Source organism: Microcebus murinus, chromosome 10 (assembly GCF_040939455.1).
Source record: "Microcebus murinus isolate Inina chromosome 10, M.murinus_Inina_mat1.0, whole genome shotgun sequence".
Lineage (NCBI taxonomy): Eukaryota > Metazoa > Chordata > Mammalia > Primates > Cheirogaleidae > Microcebus > Microcebus murinus.
This window is the reverse complement of record NC_134113.1, coordinates 91,272,797-91,285,407: the sequence shown is the minus strand read 5'-3', so window position 1 is coordinate 91,285,407 and position 12,611 is coordinate 91,272,797. Positions and strand designations below refer to the sequence as shown.

General features: G+C 37.0%; 1 pseudogene; it reads left to right on the top strand.

The window, feature by feature from the left end:
* The first annotated feature begins 5,139 nt into the window (after positions 1–5,139).
* On the top strand, positions 5,140–6,042 carry LOC105858374 (ubiquitin-conjugating enzyme E2 variant 2 pseudogene; annotated as a pseudogene).
* The last annotated feature ends 6,569 nt before the right edge of the window (positions 6,043–12,611 follow it).

The window sequence follows — 12,611 nt, the reverse complement described above, 5'->3', positions numbered from 1 at the left end:
CTATAGACACTCATTCTCTTTTGCTGACTTTTGTTTAATTTCTAACATCATCCATCTTCTGTAGATCTGTGTAAGAGAAGTATGACTTATTTACAGCCCCCTCTTTTTAATACAAAAGATCTAACAGCTTGGAGAGGTGACAATTCCTCTTTAAATATATTTATTTTTATTAGATCAGTGGTCTATCCAGGTCTAGGAAGAATTTACGTGATACTCGGTGACAAAGTACATACATAAGAGGAAGAATCCAATAAAGCAAGAACGATTCCACAGAGACTTTGTGTTGACTTCTCGCTCAGGCCTACCTGTGTAGCTAAGAGTACCTCTCCTTGCAGGCCATGCTTCAGGTGCTGAAGAATCCCCAAGCAGGCTTTTCTCATTTGGCTATTTCCAAAACATATGGGTGATTCGAAGAATATAGAATTTCTATCATATAACCAACTATCACAACCAGTATGTTATATAGCAAAAAAAAAAAAAAAAAAAAAAAAAAAGACCCAAAAATATCATGAAAAAGCAAATTGTTACAGAGCATAGAGCACAAGAGAGAAAAACATAGTTTTCATCTCTCTGAAATGGGCTTGTATATTGGGGTCTCCAGAATCCCTGAAAATGAGCTCAATTTACTTTGTGGGTCTCCACAAAGAAATAAGTAACAGGTAAATGAAAAGCAAGGAAATAGAAAAAGGAGGTAGGGATCCAAAAATGAAGATAATCGTATCATTAACATTTTTATTTTTCCTTACATTGAGTAACACAGTCATAGGTTGTCATTATTTTTGGACATGATACCAGAATACTTCAAAACTATATGGCAAAGGAAAGCTCATGAACAGGCAACGCATAGATAGCAGTAGAAACATGAAAACAATCTTGTTATTAAATAATTCTTCATGTTAGCCAAAGACAAAGGGGATAGGAGAAATTGACAATCTTCAGGAAGTAAGTAAAAGACAAAGAGACAAATAGCAAATCAAGTGCCCCCTTGGTTGACCAGTCTCCAGATACTTGGAAGGACATGGTTTCTTTCCACAGTATCCAGGATTTCCTGATAGAACAGCACTGAAACAAATTGACAATTGTTAGCTACAATTGACTGATTTGGGCAAAGGCCAAACTGGTAAGAATGAAGTCGGCCAATCATAACTTCTGATTTCTAATCCAGGCGATGCAATTCATGAGTCCAGTGAATTCATTGCCTACATTCCTTTCATAACTCCCCCACCTATTACAATCATGAAAACTTTCTCCAACATATTCAACATGGCTACAAAAAGAAAATTCTGATCTGTAGTTTATTGTTTGACTAATTTTCAGATGATTTACTGGACAATGATGGAGATATTATGTGTGACTATGCAGTAGTATTCTTTTGCTTATTTTTATTGTGGCTCTTCTTTGTAACTATGAAGCCCAGCAATCTGCAGTAGGACTGTGGAATCACTATCTGCAACAGTCATTGAACATTTCCCACCACCTCTGCTAAGAGTTTCCAGTCTTGGTACAGATGTCAGCTATAAACTGTAATTTCTATATAGAAAGATGATTGAAAGACCAAATTCTCATTTGCTAACATGTAAATAAAGACACAGATTACTTTTCATTTCTTTGAATAAAATTTCTTCTCCTCTCCCAAAGAACTGCATCATTTGATTTACAAATATGAAGTGTGAAAGAGGAACCTTTTGCCACATTAAAATACTTCAACATGTAGGCAAAACAAACAACCCTTTCACTACTGATTAGTTATAGAGCAAAGTGTAGGTTGCTGCATTACAAAGTAAGATACAGAGATTGAAATTTTCAGAAAACTCAGTGGGATGCATATGAATCTAATCTTGATATTATAATTCTCAGGGAAACATTTTTTCCCTCTGCTATAAAGATGTGGGTCTTTCAAGTTATCTGACAGTAATAGTTTAAACACATTTTTGTACCCCAAACTATACAAGAAAAAAGTAAAATTCTCTTGTTTGCTCAAAAACCTTTTTTGAGATATAGAAGAGTCTTCAAATTTTTCTACAGAATATTGTGAAGATTACATTATCTGGGGAGAAATGCTTAAAAAGTTATAATTATATTTAGGATTATCTAGTGTGTGTGTGTGTGTATATATATATATATATATATACACACACTAGACACTAGACAAACTGAAATACAGAAGCGTGGGGAACAAATAACAGGGGGTATATGTTTTTATATATATATGTTTATATATATATATAAAAACATATATGTTTTTAACATATATGGGGCAATATGTGTTATATATATATATAAAATATATATATATATATATAAAAACATATACCCCCTGTTATTTGTTCCCCACGCTTCTGTATTTCAGTTTGTCTAGTTTTTGCCTTTTGGATTACTTTTTCTCCTTTTATTATTATTTTAATTGAAACAATAATTATACATATTTATGGCATACAGTGCGATATTCGGATACATGTATACAATGTATAATGACCAAATATATTTGTACTATTTAAAAACTTCCTCTTATTGTTGATTTCTGGTTTTATTTCATTGTGGTAAAAAGAAATTGACATGAGATTTCAATTCTTTTAAATTTGTTGAAACTTGCTTTGTGACCTAACATGTGCTCTATCCTAGAAAAAGTTCCATGTGCTGATGTGTCCTGCAGCTGTCGGATGAAATGTTCTGTGAAGGTCTATTAGGTCCATTTCGTCTAATGTGCAGTTTAAATCCAATTCCAATTTTTTTTTTTTTTTTGTTAACTTTCTGTGTAGATCAGGAGTCCTCAAACTATGGCCCACGGGCCACATGTGGCCCGCCAAGGACATTTATCTGGCCTGCCTGGTGTTTTTGCTGCTGCTGCCTGTCCTGCTTAGCAGCCTACTTGTCCCGGGCCCACAGTGCGCATGTGTGGAATGTGCACCGCACTCTCCAACGGCCCTCCAACAGTCTGAGGGACAGTGAACTGGCCCCCTCTTTAAAAAGTTTGAGGACCCCTGGTGTGGATGATCAGTTCAATGCTGACAGTGGCGTTTTGAAGTTCCCAACTATTACTGTATTGGAGTCTCTTTCCCTTTATATAATAATATTTACTTTATATATCGGGGTGCCCCAATGTTAGATATATAAATATTTATAATTGCTATATTCTTTTGTTGAATCGATCCCTTTATCATTATATGATGATTATCTGTATCTCTTTTTACAGGGTTTTACTTTTTTTTTTTTTTTAATTATTTTTTTTATTTTGGTATATTATGGGGGTACAGATTTTAAGGTTTCAATAAATGCCCATTTCCCCCCTCCCCCCAAAAGTCTGAGTCTCCATCATGACCATCCCCCAGATGGTGCACATCTCACTCACTATGTATGTATATACCCGCCCCCCTCCCCCCTCCCACCTGCCCAATACCCTATTACTGTAGCACCTATGTGTCCACTTAGGTGCTACTCAGTTAATACCAGTTTGCTGGAGAATATATCTGGTGCTTGTTTTGCCATTCTTGGGATACTTCACTTAGTAGTATGGGTTCCAGCTCTAACCAGGAAAATATAAGGTGTGCTATATCACCATTGTTTCTTAGAGCTACTTAACATCTATTTTATCTGATTTAAGTATAGCTACTCCTGTTTGCTTTTGATTTCTGTTTACATAAAATACCTTTTTCTATCCCTTCACTTTTCGTCGATATATATCTTTACTGGTAAAGTGAGTTTCTTATAGACAGCTTATAGTAAGGTCACTTAAAAAATTAATTTAGCCGGTCTATCTCTTTTAAGTGGGGAATTTAATCTGTTTATATGCAAGATTATTATTGATAGGTGAGGACCTACTCCTGTTATTTTGTTAATTGTTTTCTGGTTGTGTTGTATATCCTTTGTTGCTTTTTTCCTATCTTATTCTTTATCATTTTAATTTAGTGGTTTTCTATAGCGATAAGGTTTGATTCTTTTTCTTTCTCCTTTGTGAATCTTCTCCACAAGTGAGTTTTATATTTTTGTGTGTTTTTATGATAGTGCTTATCTTCTTTTTGGTTCTAGACATAGGACTCCTTTGAGCATTTTTTGTAAGGTTGGCCTGTGGTGATGAATTCCCTCAGTTTTTGTTTGTCAGGGAAAGACTATTTATTCCTCATTTCTGAAGGATATCTTTGCTGAGTAAAATATTCTTGAGTGACAATTTTTTTCTTTCAACACTTTGAAAATATCATCAGGGTCATTATTTTGAATTTCTTTTCCATAATTTTATTGATTTCCTTTTTGTTGGGGTCTTTCACTAGAGAGTTATGATGTGTGTGTGTGTGTGTGTGTGTGTGTGTGTGTGTGTGGTGGCATATTTCCTGGCTTTTTCATGTTTCTGGTGTTTCTACATTGGTGTCTGTGCATATGATGGAACAATGGCCTCTTCCTAACTTTCTAGAGTGGCTGTCATAAAGACTTTCACCTTGGTTTTAGCGTGTTAGTTGGGAAGGGTGTGGTGTCTCTACTTCCAGAAAAATGCAGTGGTATAGTCTTCATGAAGCTTCTTCATTTGTGTTTACCATTAGCAATAACTGTGGGAACCTCAATAACTTAGGCTGTAGCTGTTTGTGGCAGTGACAAAGATGGCATAGGTTGTTAATATCTCAATGTCAAAGGCCTTTGGGATCCTCTGTTCTCATTTTTTCCAAGTTGGGAGATTTAGCATAGTGGATCCCTTTTTATGTCAGATCTGGCATGGCCCTTATGCAGCTACAGCAATGCTGGATTCCAGATACAGAACCAACTTGCTTTTACCTAGCAATGCAAATGGTAGACTTTCATACTCTTATCTAAAGCTTTATCTTAAATATTACACCCAACATCACACTGGTCCATTACATTGATGGCATTATACTGATTCTATCTGATGATCAGGAAATATTAATAGCAAATATCTCAAATGCCTTAGTAAGACATGTGTTAATAAAAATGTGGGAGGTAAACCCCACAAAAATTTAGGAGATTGCTACCTAAGTGAAGTTTCTGGTGTTCTAGGAGAGTCTGGAGCATGCTGGGATGTCCCCTCCATTGTGAAAGACAATTTGCTGAATCTTGCACTATCTGTCACTAAAAAGGACACAACATTTGATAGGTCTCTTGGATTTCATAGTCAATAAAAACCTGAGTGTGCTGGCGGCTGCGTCGGGCTGCAGGAGAAGATGGTGGTCTCCACAGGAGTTAAAGTTCCTCGTAATTTTCGCTTGTTGGAAGAACTTGAAGAAGGACAAAAAGGAGTAGGCAATGGTACGGTTAGCTGGGGCCTAGAAGATGATGAAGATATGACACTTACAAGGTGGACAGGCATGATTATTGGGCCACCAAGGACAAATTATGAAAACAGAATATACAGCTTGAAAGTAGAATGTGGATCTAAATACCCAGAAGCTCCTCCATCAGTTAGATTTGTAACAAAAATTAATATGAATGCAATAAATAATTCCAGTGGGATGGTGGATGCCAGGAGCATACCAGTGTTAGCAAAATGGCAAAATTCATATAGCATTAAAGTTGTACTTCAAGAGCTAAGACGTCTAATGATGTCCAAAGAAAATATGAAGCTTCCACAGCTACCAGAAGGACAAACATACAACAATTAATTTTAGTGGATCTCAAACTTGTCTTAAATCAACAACCTTCTACTCATGTTAATGTCTTGATTAAATATCACAATGCAAAATACCCACACATTAAGTAAAAGAATTCCACCTGGTAAACATAACCTGGACATTTGTATTAAATAAGAATATATTTAATATATGTACACCCATTATGTTTTCAGGTAACAGGAGGAAAAATGCAGCACAATTTTTTTTCTCTTGTTAAGGCATTGTCATTTAAATATAAACCTGGAATACTCGAGACAGAATTCAGGTTTACAAGATGAAAGCGTGAAGAGTTGTCAGATGGCAGTGGAAGCATGTGTGTTTCTGAAAAGTAAAAATCTCAAGAAGGAAAAACAGAACTGGCATGCGTTAATCCATCTTGCTTAGTGAAAGAGCTGCAGTTGACATTGTTTAAAGTAGCAGGTACAATGAATATTGTTACAAATTGTGTTAATTTTTGAAGCGGTGTGGGTGGTGACTACTAGTAGTATCAAAAATATGTTCAGGATTGTTTTTTTTTTTTGAGACAGAGTCTTGCTTTTGTTGCCCAGGCTACAGTGAGTGCCGTGGCATCAGCCTAGCTCACAGCAACCTCCAACTCCTGGGCTCAAGCAATCCTCCTGCCTCAGCCTCCCAAGTAGCTGGGACTACAGGCATGCGCCACCATGCCCGGCTAATTTTTTTATATATATTAGTTGGCCAATTAATTTCTTTCTATTTATAGTAGAGACGGGGTCTCGCTCTTGCTCAGGTTGGTTTCGAACTCCTGACCTCGAGCAATCTGCCCGCCTCGGCCTCCCAGAGTGCTGGGATTACAGGCGTGAGCCACCACACCCGGCCTTCAGGATTGTTTTGATACCTGTATTTATAATAAAAAATGTGTGTGGGGGGTTGATGAGTTTCTGTTAAAAGCTGTTCCTGTGTGTTACATGTAACAGACATGGTAAATATTTGTTTAACAAACCACACATTTAAGTTTAAGTGAAGTCAAGAAAAAGGAAATAGGTGTACGGATATGTGATTTTGAGATTAAAGTTAGTCTTAAAATGTAAATAAAATGTGGAACGTGTGTCCTCAAAAAAACAAAAAACAAACAAAAAAAAAACCTGAGTGTGCTACTGTGTGACCTGTTTGTCTACACAGTAACCATGATGCTTCCAATTGTGAGTAGGGACACAAGCAAGACAAAGCTCTTCAGAAAATCTAGGCTATGGAGTCAGAAAATCCAGTGATATAAGAGGTATAGATTAAGAAATAGCAAGTAATACAGTAGGAATTGATGTTAAAGTGGTTTGAGCCATCTGTTCATGTAGTTTGCTTGTGACTGTCAGAACTATTCAAGTTAAACCTTTTATATATCATTTCTACTTAATAGATTGCAGCCATCAATGCTCAACCTTATGGTTTCATAAGCATCGGATCATATAACACTCATTTCATGATAGGAAGCTCAGATCACATGGGTAATGAGTGTTCTATTCTTAAAAAATGTTCTGTATGATATGCTGTGGCATTACTCTCAGGGTGATCCTGGAAAACAATGATGGAGTGAAACCCTATATATATTAGTTTGTCCATTTTTCTGAGTGGAGAGATGGCTAGACTATGTATCTACCCTGATACACGTGTACTTGCTAATAGTTGGGCTGACTGGTCCAAGACTTGAAAAGAATGGGATTGGAATATTATTGACCAGGAAGACTGGGGAATAAGTACATGGAATATATCTCTCAGAATAGGTACAGAGCATGAAAAGTTCATGTGAATGCTCACTAAAAGGCATCCTCTGCAGAAGAAGTTTTCAATAATCAGATAGGCAAAAAAAACCATTCTGTGCATATCAGTCAGCCTCAACCCACAGCCATTGTAGTACCTCATCAATAGGTTCACGGTGGAAAGGATGAAGGCTATTCATGGCCTAAGCAAAATGTCTCTCATCAAGTAGCCATGGCTATTGTTGCTATTGCTACTGATAAGTGCCTAACCCGCCAACAGAAAACCTCAGCGAACACTTAGTATGGCATCATCTCCAGGGAAATCAGCCAGTCACATGTGGGCAGTTGATTTATTTGTACCCACTGTATCACAGAAGGAGAAGAGATTTGCACTCATTTAAATAGACATGTATTGTGGATATGGATTTGCCTTCCCTACCTGTAAAGCTTCTAGCAATGTCACCATCAGTAAATTTATACAACGCCTTATTGATCTTAACAGTGTTCAGCACAACTGCTTCTGATCAAGAAAATTATTTAACAGCTATACACACACACACATACACACACACACACACAGGACATTGAGGTCATGCCTATGGAATTCACAGATTTTTTGAGCTCACTGTTGTAATAAGCCCTATAATTAAATTGCTTCCACTTAATGGTCTTTAATAAGTTTAGTTCCTCTAGAGCATGAATTGGCAAACTATGGCTCCAGGCTGCTACCACCTCTTTCTGTAAATTAATTTTTATTGAAACACAGTTATCCCTATTAAATTGTTGTCTGTGGCTCCTTTTGCACTACGATGGCAGTACTGAGTAGTCACAACACAGACTATATGGCCTGGAAAGCCTGAATTATTTACTCTCTGCCTCTCTACAGAAAAAAGTTTTCTGACTCTGGCCCTAGAGTCCTGCAGTCAAGGCTAGCATAAGGCCTTATCTCCCCTATAATTCCTCTTTTATACACCAAGATGTACCTTCTTTAAAAGGATGCAGGTGAGTTTTACTTGGTATTTGGTACTTTAGCAGAGGCTTTTAAGAATGACTGAAATGCCCAAGAATACCTATACTCAAAAATTATAATACAAAATTTATAGTTTTGTTTCCCTCAGCATATCACCCTCATTAACATGGAAATATATCAGAAAAGGCTAAACAAGATCTCTTTTTTGAAGAAAATAATCAGTATATTTTATATCTCTTGCCATCCAAGTGAAGAGGGAAGCAACTATAGAAATTGACATGTATCTCCTGCAGATTTGGGGACACAACAACTGTACTTAACTTATACCTCAAAATATACATAGAGTAAAATATGGTTATAGAGTGATTAGAGCAAAGAAAGCTACTTAGGAATAACTGCCCTTCCAGAGTTCGCTGGAGCATAGATTTGTATCCACCATGGGGTAGATATGGATGATACAAAGGGAGTTTGCCACGGCCACCTTAAAAGGGAGCTCCTAATGATCACCTCACGAAAGGGAAAAATAATTGCAGCACGTAAAGTGGCTGTAGTAGACCATCAGAAACCAGGAGCATAGTACTTTTTTAAGATTCAGTACCATTAAAGGAGAAGGAGGCATCACTCATACCAGGGAACTTCAGGTGGGACGGCACATGTGAAGGAATTTCAATAAAACCCACAAAGGTGTTATGCAATAAAGAATTAACTTAGCAGGCTCAAGGGTCTCAAACTCTGCATGTTACAAAAAAAGGGGTGCCCCTTGATTGGCTCTTGGGAGATAACCTCCAAGCCCTTAGAATATCCTACCTGGTAAGAGTGTCTTTGTATACCTGGGGACTTAAAGCATACTAGATAGTTTATGTTAACAATGTGATTTATGGTGAACTCCTTTTTTTTTTTTTTTTTTGAGACAGAGTCTCACTTTGTTGCCCCAGCTAGAGTGAGTGCCATGGCATCCGCCTAGCTCACAGCAACCTCAAACTCCTGGGCTCAAGCAATCCTTCTACCTCAGCCTCCCAAGTGGCTGGGACTACAGGCATTCGCCACCATGCCCGGCTAACTTTTTCTATATATTTTTAGTTGACCAATTAATTTCTTTCTATTTTTAGTAGAGACGGGTCTCACTCTTACTCAGGCTGGTTTTGAACTCCTGACCTTGAGCAATCCACCTGCCTCGGCCTCCCAGAGTGCTAGAATTACAGGTGTGAGCCCCTGTGCCTGGCCGGAAGAATATCTTAATATGATATGGTGATAGGGAAAGTGGTGAGAAAGAATATATTTGCTTTCTGCCTTTATGCTAGCTACTAAGCCTAACTTTTTGAATAAATATGTGACATCTATATCTCACCTAGACAAGGCTATTTTATATTCTAATCTCTTAAAGTGCAGGCATCCTATATCCATATTAAACTACTCAAAGAAGGAATCAAAAGCAAGTGACCACTGTCAAAACATGTGATTCTCAAAACCCTAGTGTTAATAATAAATGATGTTCAGTACCTAGAATGAAGTGATACCTGGGAAATGAGAAAAACATGAAACCGTTTTGTATTGTAAGTATTTTCTACATTTCCCCCTTCAAAATAAACTCCACTGTGCCCTACACTTTGGGCCCTACATTTTCTAGGTCACATATTTTCTCTTTTATTTATGTACTTATTCAAGACTGCCTATGACCCATATTCAAAAAATAGTCTGGTTCCAATTCATGCTCCAACTGTACTTTTAGGCACTTGCAGATATATAGCCAAAAATTTAACATGCATGTTCATTCTGTGCTCCTTCTTTCCCAAATACAATTGTAAGTGATGTTAAGTTATCAACCACAGGTAATGAGGTGTTAACATTTTCAAATATTTATTTCATTAATCCAGGGGTTGTATGTCTCTGAGACTTGCTACACTTAAATTTTTACAGTTGTCATCTAGTGACCAATATATATCTTTCTAAACACTATTCTTTATCTCATCAAAATTCCCATTGTCTTGGTGATATTTGGAACATATTTTTAATCCATTCATTTGCTCACTCAACAAATACTTACTGAATACTGAAAAGCAGAGAAGTCTTTCCTGGTGAGTCTGCTTTTTAATATTATGTTTTTCTTGGCTTAAAATCATGACTAGACAATTGTCAACAATACCAAAATAGCATATCAGAATATTTTACATTGTAAAAAGAGAAAGGAGAAGGAGGAGAGGAGAATGGAACCAATAAGGAATCGAAGAAAATACTTGAAAATTAAGTCTGAGTGCATTAAAGAGATACTGGCACTAGCCTGATAATTTTGGAGAGAGTGTTCAGTTCCCATCAGGAAGACTGGCAAGTATAAATAAGTTCCTCAGCTTTTAGCAGGGATCAAAGAGCCCCCTCAACAAGAACACAGTAGATAAGAATCAAAGCAGAAATCCAGAATCAGAAATATGGCAGGAGAACTTCTATTCTCTAACACAGAGATTCTATTGAGAGAAGGTGGCATCCACAAGCTATCTTAAATGGACATCATCCCAGGTATTCATGGATCTGCATTTGGTGAAATACTAGGACAACCCAAATACTTTCTTTCTCAACATAAGGTGTGGGAGGGATTACGTGTGAGTGGGGGCTACCTGTGCAGGAATCAGTAGCTTTTAAGCTAGGGTGATAGTGATAGCTTCCATTATACGTTTGCTATGTATTTTTTGCATTGTTTAATTCTAATCTTACTTTTTATTACCTTACATTATGTATTCATAATTTTAAAAAGAGATCGCAACAAAAAACTCAACTCTCAAGAATTCAGGGGTCCTCAACCTTTTTAAACAGGGGGCCAGTTCACTGTCCCTCAGACCGTTGGAGGGCTGTTGGAGAGTGTGGTGCACATTCCACACATGCGCACTGTGGGCCCGGGACAAGTAAGCTGCTAAGCAGGACAGGCAGCAGCGGCAAAAACACCCAGTGGGCCAGATAAGTGTCCTCTGCGGGCCATAGTTTGAGGACCCCTGCTCAAGATATTTTACCATTTATCTTCATCTTATGTTTTGGGGGTCTACGGTATCTAAGATATTTTTCTGTGTTTCATTTGGTTACTTCTATTTTAGTAATTTGATTTTCTATATTATTGCTATTTATCTATTATTTATTTATTTATTTAGAGACAGGATTGCACTACATCACCCAAGCTGGAGTGCAGCGGTGCAATCATAGCTCACTGTAACCTCAAACTCCTGGGCTCAAGTGATCCTCCTGTCTCAGCCTCCCTCAGCTAGCACTACAGGTGTGAGTCACAACACCTGGCCTATTACTTTTTAAAAATTTGTGGTAGTAGTGTTAAACATTGATCAATTGCAGTTCTTCCTAAGTATTAACAATCAAAACCTTTTTTTGCTTGCCTGCAATATCCTCTTTCTTTAAAAATATACCCCAATTATTTGCTCAAGTCTGCTTACTATTTAAATGTTCTCAGGGATTGTGTTATTTTCGTCTATTCTTTTGTCTTGTGTCATTTTATTTTATTGATCTTTGTTTATACTTTTTTTAGATGCTCATTTTTTATTGAACTTAAATCTTTAACCAATGTGGTTGCCCATGATTTTCTTTTCTTTGGGACTATTTACTCATTTCCTTGCTAAGAGATTTTTTTTCACATTTTCTTTCCTTTTATTGAAAAAAATTTTAGAAAATGGCAGGTAGTAAAGGGCACAAACAAATCAATAGGGATATACTGGTGGAAAACAGACAATATAAAACTAAAAATGCCATTGGGCCTCTTTAATTGGTTAAGAACACAAAAAGTAACAGGCAGAAGGCCTGTTTTAAATTAAAGAGCTGTGTTTTTTTGTTAAATTTTCCCCAAGTCAGATTTATACACACCCACAAAAATGGTATGTGAAGGAAAGCTGTCCTACACAAGAATCCTGAATTATTCAAGGGAAATAGCTGTTGAAATAGGAATTAACACAGAGTCAGCAACAGGGTTGACTATTTTTTTAAAGTGAGTCTTCGAATGCTGCATGGCACAAAGCTATACTATATAAGGTACTGCTAGGTTCAAAGGAAAAAGTCTGTACAGCTTTTAGCAAAAATGCTTTTCCAGAAAAGCAAATCAAAACAACACAATCAGCAGACCAAGGAGGCTACAGCTAGACATCAGAGCTACAACTTCTCATATCTGTGCTAGAAAATTCCCATTCATCCAGAATAGACTAAAATTTCAGGACAAAACAGGGACATTTTAAACATTTCTTGCTTTTCCCATTTTAAGTTCTCTGTTTCTTTTCCCCACCCACCTGGTAAGTCGGCATGACCCAGCAGAAAGAGGACTGCTTTTAGAACTGG